The 17835-nt window shown below is 45.9% G+C and overlaps 1 protein-coding gene and 1 long non-coding RNA gene across 2 annotated transcripts in view; one reads left to right on the top strand and one right to left on the bottom strand.

The window, feature by feature from the left end:
• Nucleotides 1-5521: 5521 nt before the first annotated feature.
• Nucleotides 5522-17831, bottom strand: LOC134756917 (uncharacterized). The gene is made up of 3 exons (XR_010130385.1): nt 17237-17831; nt 7937-8034; nt 5522-7187 (listed from the first exon to the last, which is right to left on the bottom strand). It is a non-coding gene; the product is annotated as an uncharacterized lncRNA (long non-coding RNA).
• TSC1 (TSC complex subunit 1) overlaps nt 17505-17835 on the top strand; it is a 56165-nt gene continuing 55834 nt past the window's right edge. Inside the window, exon 1 of the mRNA XM_019033059.4 lies at nt 17505-17587. The gene's annotated coding sequence lies outside the window, so the exon portion shown is untranslated. The remainder of the gene's footprint in view (nt 17588-17835) is intronic.

The following is a 17835-nucleotide window of genomic DNA, read 5'->3' as shown; positions in this document are numbered from 1 at the left end:
AAGCAGATGCCGCTATGGTTCTTGTACAACCTGCAGAACTGTGAGCCAATTAAACCTCTTTTCTTTATAAATTACCCAGTCTCAGATATTTCTTTGTAGCAACGCAAGAACGGCCTAACACATCCTCTTTCTCCTCTATCTCCCCTCTTGCCACCTTAATCCAGGCTGTCATCACCATTCCCCTGGAGTACTGCATCCTGTTTCTAAACAGCCCCTCCCTGCCTTCTGGTCTGGCCCCATTCTCTACACCCCAGCAGATGTCGACCCAATTAAAATCCTTCAAGGCTCCTCACTGAGCTCAGGATCAAGGTCAAACACCTTCACATGACCCCTCGTGATCTGCCCCTACTGTGTCTCCAGTGGTTATGACTCAGACGTTCATTATCCGGTGACTGGGGCAAGTCTCTCTGACTCAGTTTCCTTACCTGTAAAATTACACCTACTGCATAGGATTATTCTGAAGGTAAATATATGCACGCAAAATCACAGGAAACTGTTCGGTACTCAATGCATGTTGCCTGTTGGCTGACATTAGTATTTCTTGCCTCTCTTTCCCCAGCATGCTTGGTTACAGCCATGCTAGTTGCTTCTCAGCTGCTCCTGGCTTTCTCATTCTTGTTATTATTACACATGTTCCTGCTTTCTAACTTTCTCTCTCTTTTCCTGGCTAACTGCCACTTATTCTTCATATCTGAATTGAAATGCTACCACCGACAAAAATGGTCTGGGTGTCTGCTACTAAAGTGTCTTTTACTTATGCTATGACAACATGTTCTGGGTTGTATTATAATTGTGCTTGCATTTCTCTATCTCCCATCCTGGTCTTCATAAGGTTCTTGAGTCTGGGGACTCTCTCTTGTTCACTACTGAGTTCCCCCATGCCCAGCAAAGAAATGCAGAGGAGATGCTAGTATGTCATTGTTGAATGAATGAGTGCTTCTCTGCATTGACACATAAACGACTACATACTCTTCACTTAATACGTGTAGAGTGCTTAGAACAATATGGTCTCATAGCAACTCCTCATAGCTGCTACATTATTACTGTGATGACTAGGATGGTAGATGTATGAACAGAAGAGTACTGTGGGGACCAGAGAAGCATCTCCTATTTCGTCTGAAGGTGTCAGCGCAGCCGTTAGAGAAAGGTGTTTTCCAAGCCATGCACGTTTGTGTGCTAAGCATTGGAAGCAAATCACCCCCAAAGATGCCTGAATCCTGAAATTTACAACCTGTGTGGTCCCCTCTCATTGGGTGTGAGCAGTAACTTCCTTAGGCACTCACTGAGACTACCTAGTGACTTCCTTCAAAAGAATAGGATGGAAAACGTGATGGGATGGCACACTTGCAGGCCTAAGTTATGACAGACCCTGTCTTCCATGTTATTTGCACTCTCTTTTCTGTTCTCTCTGATGGAAGCCAGCTGCCATATTGTGAGCTGCCCTATGGAAAAGCCCACATGACAAGGAACTGAATCTTGTCAACAACTGTGTGTGAGCTTAGGAGTGCATCCTTCCCCTGCCAAGCCTTGGGATGATTGTAGCCCCAGCTGACATCTAGACTGCAGCCTTGTGAGGGGCCCTGAGCCACAGGACCCAGCTAAACTACACCCATATCCCTGATCCACAGAAACTGTGAGATAATAGGTGGTGTTGTTCCAATTCTATGTTTCTAATAACTCTACATTTCAGAATTAATTGCTCCACAGCAATAGACAACTAATGCATTCTTTGGTCAAAATTCTTCCCAAAAAGGGAAGGCCTGAAATATATGTGTTATTTTGAATGAATCCAGCAACAGGTGGTACATTTTAAAGGGTGCACTTGGAGAAGTCAAACTGCTGTACTTTGGCAGGGAAGGATGGAAGAGCATCCATGGGTTCCTGGAATCTCTGTCTGGGACTGGCACCTTTAGGATATTTCCTGGGATTTTTTGAGCAGCCTGTCACTTTTGCCAACATTCATATCCTATGCTGATACATGATTTTTAAATTTTCTGGTCTACCTGCTAAGCAAGGCTTTTCAGAAGACGATTCATGGAAATGACAGTTCTCTTATCTACATCAATGCTTTTCTTTGCCAAAAAAAAAAAATAATAAAAGGAGGTGGGGGAAAAGGGTATGATAGTAGCTTTTCTTTGGAAGAAGAAAGTTTTACCTTACAATGGTTTAAAAAACAACAAGAAAATCACAGCTTAAGAGGCCAAGAAACTTGCTTTCCTAGATACTCAGTATAATGGCTAATTTTATGTCTCAATTTGTCTGGGCCATAGTGGCCACATGTGTGGTCAAACGTGTTTTTGGATGAGATGAGCATTTAAATAAGTGGACTTTCAGTAAAGCAGATTGCCTTCCACTATCTGGGTGGGCCTCATCCAATCAATTCAAGGCCTGAGTAGATCAAAAGACTGACCTCCCACAAGCAAGAGGATATTCTGCCAACAGACAGCCTTTGGACTTGGACTGCGACAGTGGTTCTTCTCTGTTCCTGGCAACCCATCCTGCAGATTTTGGACATGCCAGACTCAAAAATCATGTGCATCAATTCCTTAAACACACACACACACACACACACACACACACACATGCACACACACACACACACATCATGTTGGTTCTGCTTCTCTGGAGAACTCTTACTAATACACTCAGGATGATTTCAAATCAATCAACCGATCAGTTTATGTTAAGAATTTAAATTACATTCAGAAAAAAAGGAACAAAGGTAAGAATTACCGTAAATTTCTCCTCAGAAATTTTGTCAATTAAGAGACAATGGAATGACATATTTAAAAAGCTGAAAGAGGCTGGGCACAGTAGCTAATGCCTGTAATCCCAATCCTTTGGGAGACCAAGGCGGGAGGATCACTTAAGGCCAGGAGTTCGAGACCAGCCTGGGAAACATAGGAGAATTAATCTCTAATAAAAATGTTTTAAAAAGTAGCTGGTCATGGTGACATGCACCCATAGTCCCAGCTACTTGACAGGCTGAGATGGGAGGACTGCTTGAACCCAGGACTTTGAGGTTGCAGTGAGCTACTAACACACCACTGCACTCCATCCCGGGTGACAGAGTAAGACCCTGTCTCAAAAAAAAAAAGAAAAAACGCTGAAAGAAAGAAACCGTCAACCCAGAATTCTATACCCAGCAAAAATATCTTTCAAAAAATGAGGGTAAAATACTCTTTCAGACAAAGGTCAAGAGAATTTATTGCATGCTCATTTTATAAAAAATGTTAAAGGAAGTTCTTTAAGTAGAAGGAAAATAATACCAGATGCAAACTTGGATCTACACAAATAAATGAAGAATGCTAGCAATGGTAAATATGTGGGCACATATAAAATATTTTTTCTCAGTTTTTTGTTTCTTTAAAAAATATTTGGCTGGGTACAGTGGCTGATGCCTATAATCCCAGCAGTTTGGGAGGCCAAGGTGGGTGGATCACGAGGTCAAGAGATCGAGACCATCCTGGCCAACATAGTGAAACTCCGTCTCTACTAAAAATAAAAAAATTAGCTGGGCGTGGTGGCACGCACCTGTAGTCCCAGCTACTCGGGAGGCTGAGTCAGAAGAATCACTTGAACCCGGGAGGAGGAGGTTGCAGTGAGTCGAGATTGCGCCACTGTACTCCAGCCTGGGCAACAGAGTGAGACTCCATCTCAAAAAAAAAAAAAAATTGGCCAGATGTGGTTGCTCACACCTGTAATCCTAACACTTTGCAAGGCCAAGGCAGGAGGATTGCTTGAGCCCAGGGGTTTGAGACCACCCTGGACAACATAGCAAAACCCTGTTTCTTTTCTTTTTCTTTCTTTTTTTTTTTTTTGAGACAGAGTCTTACTCTGTTATCCAGGCTGGAGTGCAGTGGCATGATCTCAGCTCACTGCAACTTCTGCCTCCTGGGTTCAAGTGATTCTCTTGCCTCAGCCTCCTGAGTAGCTGGGATTACAGTCATGCACTACCACATCTGGCTAATTTTTGTATTTTTAGTAGAGATGGGGTTTTACCATTTTGGTCAGGCTGGTCTCCAACTCCTGACCTTAAGCAATCCACACACCTCAGCCTCCAAAAGTGCTGGGATTACAGGAGTGAGCCACTGCACCCTGCTGGTAAAACCTTGTTTCTACAAAAAATGCAAATATTATCTGGGTGTGGTGGTGCACGTGCCTGTAGTTCCAGCTACCTGGGAGGCTGAGGCAGGAGGATCGCTTGAGCCCTGGGAGGTGGAGGTTGCAGTGGGCTGAGATCGCACCACTGCATTCTAGCCTTGGTGACAGACCAATACACACATAAAAAATTGATTCTTTAAAGCAAAAATAATAACAATATTTTTATAATATAGACCCCTAGCTAGAGTTTTATAACCTATGTAGAAGTAAAATTTATGACAGCAATAGCACAAAAAACAGGGGGCAGGAAATAGAAGTGTATAGTTTATTTTATTTTATTTATTTATTTATTTTTGAGATGGAGTCTCACTCTGTCGCCCAGGCTGGAGTTAGGGTGGCATGATCTTGGCTCACTGCAACCTCTGCCTCCCTGGTTCAAGCGTCAGCCTCCCAAGTAGCTGGGACTACAGGTGTGTGCCACCATGCCCAGCTAATTTTTTGTATTTTTAGTAGAGACAGGGTTTCACCATGTTAGCCAGGATGGTCTCAATCTCCTGACCTTGTGATCTGCCCACTTCAGCCTCCCAAAGTGCTGGGATTACAGGCATGAGCCACCGTGCCCGGCCTATTTTATTTTTGAGACAGGATCTCATTCCGTCACCCAGGCTGGAGTACAGTGGTGCCATGTCAGCTCACTGCAACCTCCGCCTCCCAGGCTCAAGCAATCCTCCTGCCTCAGCCTCCCAAGTAGCTGGGACTACAGGTACTCGCCACCATGCCCAGCTAATTTTTGTATTTTCAGTAGAGACACTGTTTTGCCATGTTGCCCAGGCTGGTCTCAAACTCCTGGACTCAAGTGATCCGCCTGCCTTGGCCTCCCAAAGTGCTGGGATTACAGGCATGGAGCCACCATGCCTGGTCAGAAGTATATTGTTGTAAAGCTCTTAAATTATATCTGAAATGGTATAGTAGCCACTGAATATAGATGGTGATAAGTTCAAGATTCATATTTTAAATCCTAGAACAATCACTAAAAGCATAAGACGAAGAGGTACAGCAAAGAAGCCAATAGTGGTGGTAAAATGGAATTCTAAAAAATGCTAAATTAATCCAAAAGGAGGCTGAAAAAGACAAAAGAAAGGAACAAAGAACAGATGGAAAAATAGAAAGCAAATATCAAGAAGGTAAACTTAAGCCCAACTACACTGATGATTACATTAAATGTAAATGGTCTATACATTCCAATTAAAAGAACCATAAATGCATACAATAAATGCAAAAATCCTTAATAAAACACGAGTCAACAAGTATTTTTAAAAATACATCACGATCAAGTTGTGCTTGTCCTAGGAGTGCAAGGATAAATGACCATCAAAAAAATGTACCTGTGTACTTCACCACATTGATAGGCTAAAATAAGGATATTTCTGACTATTCAATGAATGCAGAAAAAGCATTGGATAAAACCCACATCTATTCTTTAATTTGGTAAAAGTCATAGACAAAAGTCTTAGAGCAAACATTATACCTACTGTAGAAAATTTATATGCATTTCCTTGAAGACTGGGAATAATGAATAGATGCCTAATATCACCACTACTGGTTGACATAGTACTGGAGGTCCCAGCCAACACTATAAAAAGGGAAAGACAAATGAGGAGAGTTCTAATTTAAAAAGAAGAGACAGGCCGAGTGTGATGACTCATGACTGTAATCGCAGTACTTTGGGAGGCCAAGGTGGGAATTTCACTTGAGTCCAGGAGTTCAAGACCAGCCTGGGCAGCATAGGAAGACCTCACCTCTATAAAATATTTGAAAATTAACCAGGCATGTCTATAATCTCAGCTACCCGGGAGGTTGAGGTGGGAGGGTCACTTGAGCCTGGGAATTTGAGGCTGCAGTGGGCCATGATCATGCCACTATACTCCAGCCTGGACAACAGAGCAAGAGTTCATCTCAGAAAAAAAGAAAAAGAGAGAGAGATAAAACTTTTATTTTCAGGTGATGTGATAATATCCCTAGAAAACTCAACATAAATAAAAATAAAATGACAAACTAGTAAAATTAGAGAGTTCAACTAGGTGCAAGATATAAGATCAACCTACAAAAATCAATAGAATTTCTCTACTTCAGTAACAACCAAGTTGAAAATTTAAAAAAACACACAAAATAATATTAAAAACTATAAAATACCTAATAATAAATCAATAATACACTACAGGTTAGGCATGGTGGCTCATGCCTGTAATCCCAGCCCTTTGGGAGGCCGAGGTGGGAGATTTGCTTGAGTCCAGGAGTTCAAGACCAGCCTGGGCAACATGGTGAGAGCCCACCTCTACAAAAAAAAAAAAAAAAAATTATCCCAGTGTGGTGGTGTGTGCCTGGAGTCCCAGCTACTCAGGAGGCTGAGATAGGAGGATGGCTTGAACCTAGGTGTTCCAGGTTGCAGTGAGCTATGATCAGGCCACTGTACTCTAGTCTGGACTGGAGTGAGACACTGTCTCAAAAATAAATAATAAAATAATACTAAAGTCAACTTTTGGGAAGGACATTTTAAAACTCAGATAAATGTCCCACACAGAGGAGGAGCTGGACAGCAGAGAGAGCCTTCAGCTATGATATGGATCTGAAACCTGTGAGGAGAGGGGGACTGCGTGTGACTAAGGGTTGGAAGCGGCATTGCTAAACAAAATCTCAAAAACCCAAAGTGCAAGTCAAAAGAAAAAGAAGTGAATTTGATAATCAAAATTAATGACTCTTTTTCCAATGAGCTACAATATAGATAGTTAATAGGGAGATAATAAACTGGGAGAAGAGTCTCAGACTGCTTTGCAGTTCCAAGAGAGGTTTGATCAGGTCGATGAAGAGTTCTCGGGCCAATGTCCTCCACTGTCAAGGGTCCCGCACCTCCTCAGAGCTATCCTGCATTAGGGCCCCTGCTGCGCCCAGTCACGGGCTGGGAGTGGCTCACGAGATGTGTGGCTTCATTGCAAATGGGGTGTAGATCCAGAGCGGTGGCAGCTGGGCCTTCAACAATTAGCAGAAAAGCTGAGTGGCACATTTTTCATGGCCTCTGCAGAGACCTAGAAGTGAAATGTAAAACATTAATATATTTTTTAATGTAACAACATAAATATGAAACATACAAATGGCCAGGTATGGTGGCTCACACCTGTAATCCCAGCACTTTGGGAGGTCAAGGCAAGAGGATCGCTTGAGCCCAGAAGTTCAAGACCAGCCTGGGCAACAAAGTGAGACCTTATCTCTAATAAAATAAAATAAAATAATTAGCTGGGTGTGATGCCACACTCCTGTGGTCCCAGCTACACGGGAGGCTAAGGCAGGAGGATGGTCTGAGCCCGGGAGGTCAAGGCTGCAGTGAGCCATGTTTGCACCACTGCACTCAATCCTGGGTGACAGAGTAAGACCCTGTCTCAAAAACAAACAAACAAACAACAACAACAAAAAAACCCATACAAACAGAGAAAGCTTAAGCATTTGTGTGTGATTAAGGGTTGGAAAAGGCATTGTTAAACAAAATCTCAAAAACCCAAAGTGTAAGTCAAAAAGAAAAAGAAGTGAACTTGATAACACCCAAGTTAATGACCTTTTCCAATGGGGCATAATATAGACAGTTAATAGGTAGATAACAGATTGGGAGAAGATGCTTGAAATATCTATAACCAGTCGGGCGTGGTGGCTCACGCCTGTAATCCCAGCACTTTGGGAGGCCAAGGCAGGCAGATCACCTGAGGTCAGGAGTTCGAGACCAGCCTGGCCAACATGGTCTCTACTTAAATACAAAAAATTAGCCAGGGGTGGTGGTACGCACCTGTAATCCCAGCTACTCGGGAGGCTGAGGCAGGAGAGTCGCTTGAACCCAGGAGGCGGAGGTTGCAGTGAGCGGAGATCGTGCCATTGCACTCCAGCCTGGGGGAGAAGAGCAAGACTTCATCTCAAAAAAAAAAAAAAAGTCTAAAAAACCAAACACCACATGTTCTCACTTATAAGTGGGAGCTGAACAATGAGAACACACGGACACAGGGAGGGGAACAACACACACTGGGGCCTGTCGGGGGGCAGGGAGAGGGAGAGCATCAGGAAAAGCTAATGCATGCTGGGCTTAATGCCTAGGTGATGGGTTGATAGGTGCCGCAAGCCACCACGGCACACGTTTACCTACAGAACAAACCTGCACATCCTGCACAGGTATCCTGGAACTAAAAAAAAAGAGTAAGTCTATAGTCTGAGCAACATGGCAAGACCCGCCTCTACAAAAAAAAAAAAAACAATTCCAGGCATGGTGGCATAAGCCTGTGATCCTGTTACTCGGGGGGTTAGAGGAGAGAGTCCCTTGAGCCCAGGAGGTAGAGGCTGCAGTAAGCCGTGTTCAAGTCACTGTACTCTAGCCTGGGCAACAGAGCAAGACCTGTCTGAAAAAGAAAAAAAAAGTTAAGTCCACACATCCTATGACCCATTAGTTTTACTCCCAGTTGTGTATCTCAAATAAATTCTGAGCTGGATCTATAAGGGAACAGTATAGTGTATAGTGCATAGTGTGTAGTGTATAGTGTACAGTGTATAGTGCATAGTGTGTAGTGTATAGTGTGCAGTGTATAGTGTATAGTGTGTAGTGTGTGCAGTGTGTAGTGTACAGTGTGTAGTATATAGTGTGTAGTGTATAGTGTGCAGTGTGTAGTGTGTACAGTGTGTAGTGTGTAGTGTATACTGTGTAGTGTATAGTATGTAGTGTGTACAGTGTATAGTGTACAATGTGTAGTGTATAGTGTGTAGTGTATAGTGTGTAGTGTGTAGTGTATAGTGTGTCGTGTACAGTGTGTAGTGTGTAGTGTATAGTGTGTAGTGTGTATAGTGTATAGTGCATAGTGTGTAGTGAATAGTGCGTAGTGTGTAGTGTGTAGTGTATAGTGCATAGTGTGTAGTGCATAGTGTGTAGTGTGTATAGTGTATAGTGCATAGTGTGTATAGTGTAGTGTATAGTGTATAGTGTGTAGTGCATAGCGCATAGTGTGTAGTGCATAACGTGTAGTGTGTAGTGTATAGTGCGTAGTGCATACTGTATAGTGTGTAGTGTGTAGTGTATAGTGTATAGTGTGTAGTGTATAGTGCATAGTGCATAGTGTATAGTGTAGTGTAGTGTATAGTGTATAGTGTGTAGTGTGTAGTGCGTAATGTGTATAGTGTGTAGTGTATAGTGTATCGTGCATAGTGTGTATAGTGTATAGCGTGTAGTGTATAGTGCATAGTGTGTAGTGTATAGTGTGTAATGTATAGTGTATAGTGTGTAGTGTATAGTGCATAGTGTGTAGTACATAGTGTGTAATGTATAGTGCATAGTGCGTAGTGTATAGTGCATAGTGTGTAGTGCAGTGGGTAATGTATAGTGTATAGTGTGTAGTGTATAGTGCATAGTGTGTAGTGTATAGTGTGTAATGTATAGTGTATAGTGTGTAGTGTATAGTGTATAGTGTGTAGTGTATATAGTGTGTAGTGTATTGTGTGTAGTGTGTAGTGTATAGTGCATATAGTGCACCGTGCATAGTGTATAGTGTGGTGTGTATAGTGTGTAGTGCATAGTGTACAGTGTAGTGTAGTGTATAGTATATAGTGTGTAGTGCATAGTGTGTAGTGTATAGTGTATAGTGCGTAGTGCATAGTGTGTAGTGTAGTGTGTAGTGTGTTGGGTATAGTGTATAGTGTATAGTGTATAATGTGCAGTGTGTAGTGTGTATAGTGTGTAGTGTATAGTGCATAGTGTGTAGTGTGTAGTGTATAGTGCTTAGTGTATAGTGTGTAGTGTATAGTGTATAGTGTGTAGTGTATAGTGTGTACTGTGTAGTGTGTGGTGTATACTGTATAGTGGATAGTGTGTAGTGCATAGTGCACAGTGTATAGTGTGTAGTGTATAGTGTGTAGTGTATAGTGTATAGTGTATAGTGCATATAGTGTGTAGTGTGCAGTGTATAGCGTGTAGTGTATAGTGTGTAGTGCATAGTGCGTAGTGCGTAATGTGTAGTGTATAGTGTATATAGTGCATAGTGAGTAGTGTATAGTGTAGTGTGTAGTGTATAGTGTGTAGTGCGTAGTGTGTAGTGTGTATAGTGCATACTGCGTAGTGTATAGTGTAGTGTGTATAGTTTATAGTGTATAGTGTGTAGTGCGTAGTGTGTAGTGTATAGTGTATAGTGATGTTTATCACAATGTTACTTCTGGTGCTACTGCTGGTGTCCATCCCTGAGAGAGTGGAAAGTAGACTAGAGTAGGTTCACATCACGGAATAATTCTCAGCAGCTAGATGGAGCTTCATAATGATGCTGAATGGGGGAAAAAGTAAGAAACAGATTGCCACCTATAACACAATTCCACTCACATAAATTAAAAATACACATACACACACATTTTGCAAGGATACATACAGACAAAAGGATACACATGATATACATGACAATGGTTGCTTATGTGCAAGGAGGAAACCGGATGTGGGGAATGAAGATAAAAGGGAACAAACAGGGCCAGGCGCAGTGGCTCATGCCTGTAATCCCAGCACTTTGGGAGGCCCAGGCAGGCAGATCACTTGAGGTCAGGAGGTCGAGACCAGCCTGGCCAACATGGTGAAACTCGTCTCCACTAAAAATACAAAAACTAGCCAGGTGTGGTGGCTCGTGCCTGTAATCCCAGCTACTCGGGAGACTGAGGCAGAATAGCTTGAACCTGGGAGGCAGAGGTTGCAGTGAGCTGAGATTGTGCCACTGCACTCCAGCCTGGGTGACAGAGCAAGACTCCATCTCAAGAAAAAAATAAAAATTAAAAATTAAGAAAAGGGAACAAACAAATGCAAGTATAAAAATTAGAGCGGGCTCCTTCACAAACCATGGATAATAATGTGACTAACTCAGCCCTTGGTACCTGTTATGGGCTGAATTTATTCCCCCAAACATTGACATGTTGACGTCCTAACTTGCAGTGCCTCAGAATGTGACTATGCATAAGGTCGCTGCAGATGTAATTAGTTAACAGGAGGTCATGCTGGAATAGGGTGGGCTCCCAACTCAATGCTACTGGTGTAGTTATAATAAGAGGACATTTTGGACACAGAGACAAGCTCACAAGGAGAATGCCACGTGAACATGAAGGCAGAGAACAGTGAGATGCATCTCAAGCCAAGGAACGAAGCAGGAGGATGGATTGAGCCTCAGGATGGCCAGCCAAACTCCAGAAGCTGGGGGAGAGGCAGGAACCAGATCTCCCTCCAAGCCTGCAGAAGGAACCAATCCTGCTGACACCTTGATCTTGGACTTCTGGCGTCTAGAATCGTGAGACAATAAATTTTACTCCATTTGATGGAATAACAGCAAACCAAGATGGTGGCCAGCCCTGTGGGTGCTTGAGCTACCACGGACACTGAGCCACGCGGCAAGAGTAGCTCTTGGCTCCTGACACTGCTCCTACTTAGCCTTAGTCTTAGCCTAAGTCTTGAAAGATTTATTCTCGGCTTTTTCCTTTTTTTTTTTTTTTTTTTTGGAGACAGGGTCTCACTCTGTTGCCCAGGCTGGAGTGCAGTGACAGGATCATGGCTCACTGCTGCAGCTTCCAACTCCTGGGCTCAAGTGATCCTCCCGCCTCAGCCTCCCAAGTTGCTGGAACTACAGGTGTGCACCACTATGCCTGGCTAATTTTTAAAATTTTTTGTAGAGATGGGGATCTCATGATGCTCAGGCTGGTCTTGAACTCCTGGTTTCCAGGGGGCCACTTGCCTCGGCCTCTCAAAGTGCTGGGATTGGCCAGGCGCGGTGGCTCACGCCTGTGATCCCAACACTTTGGGAGGCCGAGGCGGGCGGATCACGAGGTCAGGAGATCAAGACCATCCTGAACACGGTGAAACCCTGTCTCTACTAAAAATACAAAAAAAATTAGCCAGGTGTGGTGGTGGGAGCCCGCAGTCCCAGCTACTTGGGAGGCTGAGGCAGGAGAATGGCGTGAACCCGGGAGGCAGAGCTTGCAGTGAGCCGAGATCACGCCACTGCACTCCAGCCTGGGCGACAGAGTGAGACTCCATCTCAAAAAAAAAAAAAAAAAAAAAAAGTGCTGGGATTGGGATTACGGGTGTGAGCCACCGAGCCTGGCCTGTTCCTGTCTTTTGACCTTGAAGTAGAGGTTTCAAGGGCCCTCTTATCCATCCCACCTCCTGGGGACAGCAGAGTTCTTGAGAACTTGGGAGACAGGCCCATAAGCACAACCTGAGTAAGCAGGCGGTGTGGTGGAAGGAATGGAGGTATGCATTTGATAGGGGTAGTGGGCTCAGGGCAGGGGCCTTTTTGCCATCCTGGGGGTCCCAAAAAGACTTCCTGGTGGAGATCACATTGGAGTTGAGTCTTGGAGGAAGAACAGGTGTGATGTGGGTGAAGAAGAAAGGAAAGCATTTCTGACCATCTCCAGCCTCGATGGTGGTGTTGGTTGTCAGGAACAGAAGCGAACATCTTCTAGCTCAGGTAAAAGTAGAATTTGTGTGTGTGTGTTATTTTTATTTTTTAGAGACAGGGTCTTACTCTGTCACTCAGACTGGAGTGCAGTGGCACGATCATGGCTCACTGCAGGTTCAACATTCTGGGGTCAAGTGAGCCTCCTGCCTCAGCCACTCAAGTAGCTAGTACTTCAGCTGCATGCCACTGTGTCTGGCTAATTTTTATTTTTTGTGGAGATGGGGTCTTGCTATGTTGCCCAGGCTGGTCTCGAACTCCTGGCCCCAGGCAATCCTCCTGCCTCAGCCTCCCAAAGTGTGGGGATTACAGGCATGAAAAAGTGGAATTTATTGAAAAGATACAGGGGCATCTTCCAGACCTAGGCAGGCCTCCTGGGCAATGGGCTAGTCCTGCAGCTCTCCTTCCTCTCTGTGGCCACAGCTGCTCCTTGCTGGTTTGGGCATGCCGGCTTCCTGAGCAAGGCTCCTAGTAGCTCTTCCTGCTTAACCTCTGCTGTCCAGAGTGGTGCTGACGGCCATGGCTGGGTCCAACTCCATACGACCCCCCCCAGGGACCAGCACAGTCCCGTCTTACTGCATAACCCTCGAGGGCACCTGTTTGAGGTGTTTTCTAAGTGATCTGCCTCTCCTGGAGCACAGCAGTTTGCACGGTCCCCCTGCAGCTGTGTAAAGTTGCAATCCTCCCCCAACACCATGTATCTCAGTCTTGGGGTCTCTCGGTTCTAATTCTCAAGAAGGAGAATCTGGCTGGTTCAGTGTGAGGAAGGTTTTCAGCCCTGATCCAGGTCCAATCAGGGGGTTGGGTGTGTGTGTCTGTGTGTGTGTGTGTGTGTGTGTGTGTGTCTGTGGGTTTGGCTTGATTCACAGTGTGTGTGTGTGTGTGTGTGTGTGTGTGTGTGTGTGTGTGTGTGTGTGTGTGTATCTGTGGGTTTGGCTTGATTCACAGTGAGTAGCCCAGGCTGAAGACAGATTCTCTAAGAAGGGGCTGTAGCAGTTGGGATCCTGGCGGGGAACAGTAACACCCTCCAAGGGATAATTAAAAAGACAGGTGTGAGCAGCTTCAGAGAAAAAAGAGGTGCTGAAGCACCTAAGGACTAGTGAGCTGTGGGGATCCGTGATCACCTCTGGGTGTGAAGAGTGAGTGGGGGAAACCATTACTAACACCACGGGTGAGACAGGCCACGCAGCAGGAGCTGTGCATCACGGCCAGGCCAGGCCAGGCGGGAAGGCTCTTCCTCACTCACCTGACCCTGCCGCACTTTGGTCAAATCCAAGAGGAGGGAGAGCACATGCTTAGCAGGTGTGGCTTAGAGGGGAGCCCAGACAGAGAAGGGCAAATGGAGAATGACCAGCACACGCTGCAGAGGCCATCTGGTGCGGAGGGAGAGGAGACGGCCTGAGCCAAGGCAGGGCGGTGTGAAGCCTCTGGGCGTTCCTTGGTACTGGAGGACATGGTGCTAGAAAGCAAGGGGAAACTGATGCGCTAGAGAGGCCAGGGCTGCAGAGGGCCTTGGGGGCTGCCAGCAGAAGCTCAGACCCCATCCTGCGGGGGTTGCCCACCAACGGCAGGGCACCTGGCCAGGAGGCTGCTGCACAGACAGCTGAAAGCTAAAGCCAAAAAGCAATTCAAGTGGATGAACTTCAGGCGCAGAGTGGGAAATATTTTTGGCTGGTGGTGTCCTTCCAAAGGCCTCTGAATCTGGCCTTTTGTTGATGAGGGACAGAAATCCAATGAAACTAGCATTGGCCAAAATAGTTATTGCTTCATGGAACTTGGAAGGCCGGGGCAAAGCTGGTTTCAGGGACTCTGGAAATGCAGGAGATAGCAGCATGAATTTCTCTTTCCATCTCTGTCTCTTTCACTCTTTAACTCGACTTGTCACACACCTTGCTGTAGGACGGGGGAAGGGAGAGGCCACAGCTTCCTCATCGCAGTTTAGTGACCCCAAAGGAAAGAGAAAAATTGCTTTTTTTTTTAAACACCCATCTATAAAGATCCAGAGGAGCACTCTAGTCCAGCTCAAGTCACAGGTCCACTGTAGACCAACCATTTCAGCTTGTTAAAGCAAATGAAATATGGCCTGAGAAGGACTCCGTACTTTTATATTTGAGTCCTTGTGGACGAACCGTAACCTAGCTTAATAGGCACGCAAAATTGAAAACCTAACTTAGTAAGTAGTATGCACTTGTAACAATAGCTGAGTGTTGGCCAATCCCAGCGGCCATACTTCAACCACTCATAGACTGCTGAGTGTTCAAACTATGTTGAAATACGGCAAACGCCGAGCTGCAACCAATCTCACTGTTTCTGTACCTCACTTCTGATTCCTGTATGTCACTTTAGTTTTTTTTTTGTTTGTTTGTTTTTTTTTTTTTGGAGACCAAGTCTCACTTTGTTACCCAGGCTGGAATGCAGTGGCACAATCTCAGCTCACTACAACCTCTGCCTCCCAGGTTCAAGCGATTCTCCTGCCTCAGCCTCCTGAGTAGCTTGGATTACAGGTACCCGCCACCACGCCTGGCTAATTTTTGTATTTTTAGTAGAGACAGGGTTTCACCATGTTGGCCAGGCTGGTCTCCAACTCCTGACCTCAAGCCATCTACCTGCCTTGGCCTCCCAAAGTGCTGGGATTACAGAAGTGAGCTACTGCGCCAGGCCACTTTACTTTGTCTATAAATTTGTTCTGACCCCTGCAGTCTCTCTGAATCTGTTGATTCTGGAGGCTGCCTGATTCATGAATTTTCTTTTTTTTTTGCTCGATTAAATTTAATCTAATTGAACTTGTTTTAAGTTTTCTTTTAACAAGCTCCATGATGGGCATCTCAGATTGGCCAGGCCTGGTCCACCTGCTGTGGCCTGGGGCTGGTACTGTGATTGTGAGGACCATCAGCACTGAAAGAATTGAGGAAGGGCGGTTCACCTGTTCAGAAGGCGAGGGGGAGATGTCACACAGCCAAATGCAGCAGGTGTCCTCCACCACGTGCATCCTGTCAGCACGCCCGCCTATGGAGGGCTCAGCCCTTTCATGCTCAGACAGGCCGGTCAGGAAGCCCCGTCACAGGGAGGCTCCAGGGTGGTGTATGGAAGGTAGTGGTCTGAATAGTGTCTGTTAAGCAAATGACAAAAATCAACCCCAGAGAAGCAGAAAACATCTAGGTGGCCCAGCCTGGTAAGTGGCAGGAGATGGTGGTAGAGCTGTCTCTGCCTGTCATCTTCAGCCTCTTCTTGCAAGCCCCTGGTGGTCCCATATTGAGGTAACAATGCCCATTCTTCTTCCAGACAGTGTAGAAACAGTGACAATGTGGTTATGGCCCCCTGGAAAGTGAGCAGTTGGTGAGCTCTGCTTATGGCTGCTCTCCTCCATGGCAGAATGCATTCCTGCAGGATGAGGTCATGGAGCCAAGAAAGGTCAGGGTGTGGGGGGGCTTCCTGGGTCAGAGCTCCAGAGCAGTGCTGCTCCCCCTGCCCTCCTCCTTAGGTCTCCCATCACTGGTGGTCTCAGAAATCTCTGAAGATTTCAGAAATCTTGAATCCCTGCCCTGGTGTGAATGCAAAGGGAAGAGTCTGTTCCTGTAAAGTAGTTTGCAGATTGGTGGAACTGAGAGAACACAGACCCTTCCCCGTTTCCCTCGACCTTTCCATCTCTGGACCCCATGCAGACTATGCTTGGGTGGTGACACAGAAGAATTTAGTGTTTGGTGGACCCGTTTCTGGAAGTGATGGATGCTGACAGCTGGCACTTAACAGTTATCAAAAATAACATTAACTGGAGTAGGCTCTGTGCCACTTAGAGCTTAGACTCACTGACTTCACCCGAAATCCCCAAGAACTAGCATTATTATTAGCCCTATGTTGCAGGTGAGGAGACTACGGCTCATCCAGTTAGAACATGATGGCTGAAACCTACATTCAAACTCTGGTCTGTTTGAATCTAGAACTCTTAGCTTCCCCCCCCAGCGACTGTGTTAGAACAGAGGAATCATCAGTTCAATTTTCACCTCCCTCCTAAGCCTTCATGGCTCTAGACGTACGGTTATAAAGGTTGTTCACTGCTCAAGGGCCCAGGAGGGTTTGGGGCTGGTGGATAGGGGCCAAAATACAGCCCAGGGGTGCCATTTTTCTAATTCTCACCAAGGCCCTATACTGACTAGCAGTGGCCCTACCCGATACCATCCAGGGCCTTTTCAGAATTCTGAAGGCACCCACGGTGCTGGCTACTCACACACCTGGCCCCCCTTAACCATGGCTGCCTTGCACTGTGACCCAATTGGTTCCCATGACAAAACCTGTTATTCCCACAACTCACCCAACACTTTTTTGCCCCTAGGCTCTTGCTCCTTTGGTTCCCTCTGCCTGGAATGGCCTTCTCTCCCCAGCCGCCTCGCCTGGTTCTATTAGGTTGATGCAAAAGTCATCGCGGTTTTAATGGCAAAAACCGTGATGACTTTTGCACCAACCTAGTATTTCACAAAACCTACATTTCCTTTAAAACCCAACCTGATGCCTACTCCTTCAAAATGCCTTTCACATCCCACAGTTCGACTTCATCTCACTCTGCTTCCTCTCACAGGGCTTTGTGTTCGTGCTGGATGGAGCCCATCATACTCAGCCTCGCAATAAAGGCCACCTACCTAGTGAGTGAGCATTTACTAGGCGCAGGACTCTGGGCTTAACGCTGTCCATACTTCATCTCCTTGATTCTTCACGTCACAGATGTCATTATGCCCATTTCACAGAGGAAGAAACTGAGGCTTGGAGGACTTAAAGCCTTGTTTCAGCAGGAAACGGAATAAGGCGTTCTGATTTTCAAGCTGTCTCCTATTAGGGCTGGTTTTCCCTAGATGTCATGACTAGGTGTGAAGTGTGAGCTACTTGAAGGCAGAAGCCAGGGGGGTCCCCCGCAATCCCGGAGGCGGGCTTCTGAAAATGTTTAGCCCAGGAAGGAGGGCTGCCCTGGCCCCCAGCTTTCCGCCCCTTCCCAGGTGAGCTGCAACTCCAAAGCTCCCAAGCAGGCCCTTCACCCACGCGGGCCCCAGCAGCTCCTTGGGAAACAGGATCGCTACTCTGAGGCCTCCCACAGAGAGACCCTCGGGGGGGCGCCAGGCAAGCGAAGGGCAGAAACGACTCGGGGGGCAAGAGGCAGGGCGCTCCAACCACACCCAGGCGCCGCCAGCTTGTTTACGCCTCTCCGCCGCGTCCCCCCCCCCGCCAGTCACGTGACCGCCCGCCC

Source organism: Gorilla gorilla, chromosome 13 (genome assembly GCF_029281585.2).
Source record: "Gorilla gorilla gorilla isolate KB3781 chromosome 13, NHGRI_mGorGor1-v2.1_pri, whole genome shotgun sequence".
Taxonomy (NCBI): domain Eukaryota; kingdom Metazoa; phylum Chordata; class Mammalia; order Primates; family Hominidae; genus Gorilla; species Gorilla gorilla.
The sequence above is the reverse complement of the archived record's forward strand: the minus strand, read 5'-3'. Positions and strand labels throughout refer to the sequence as shown.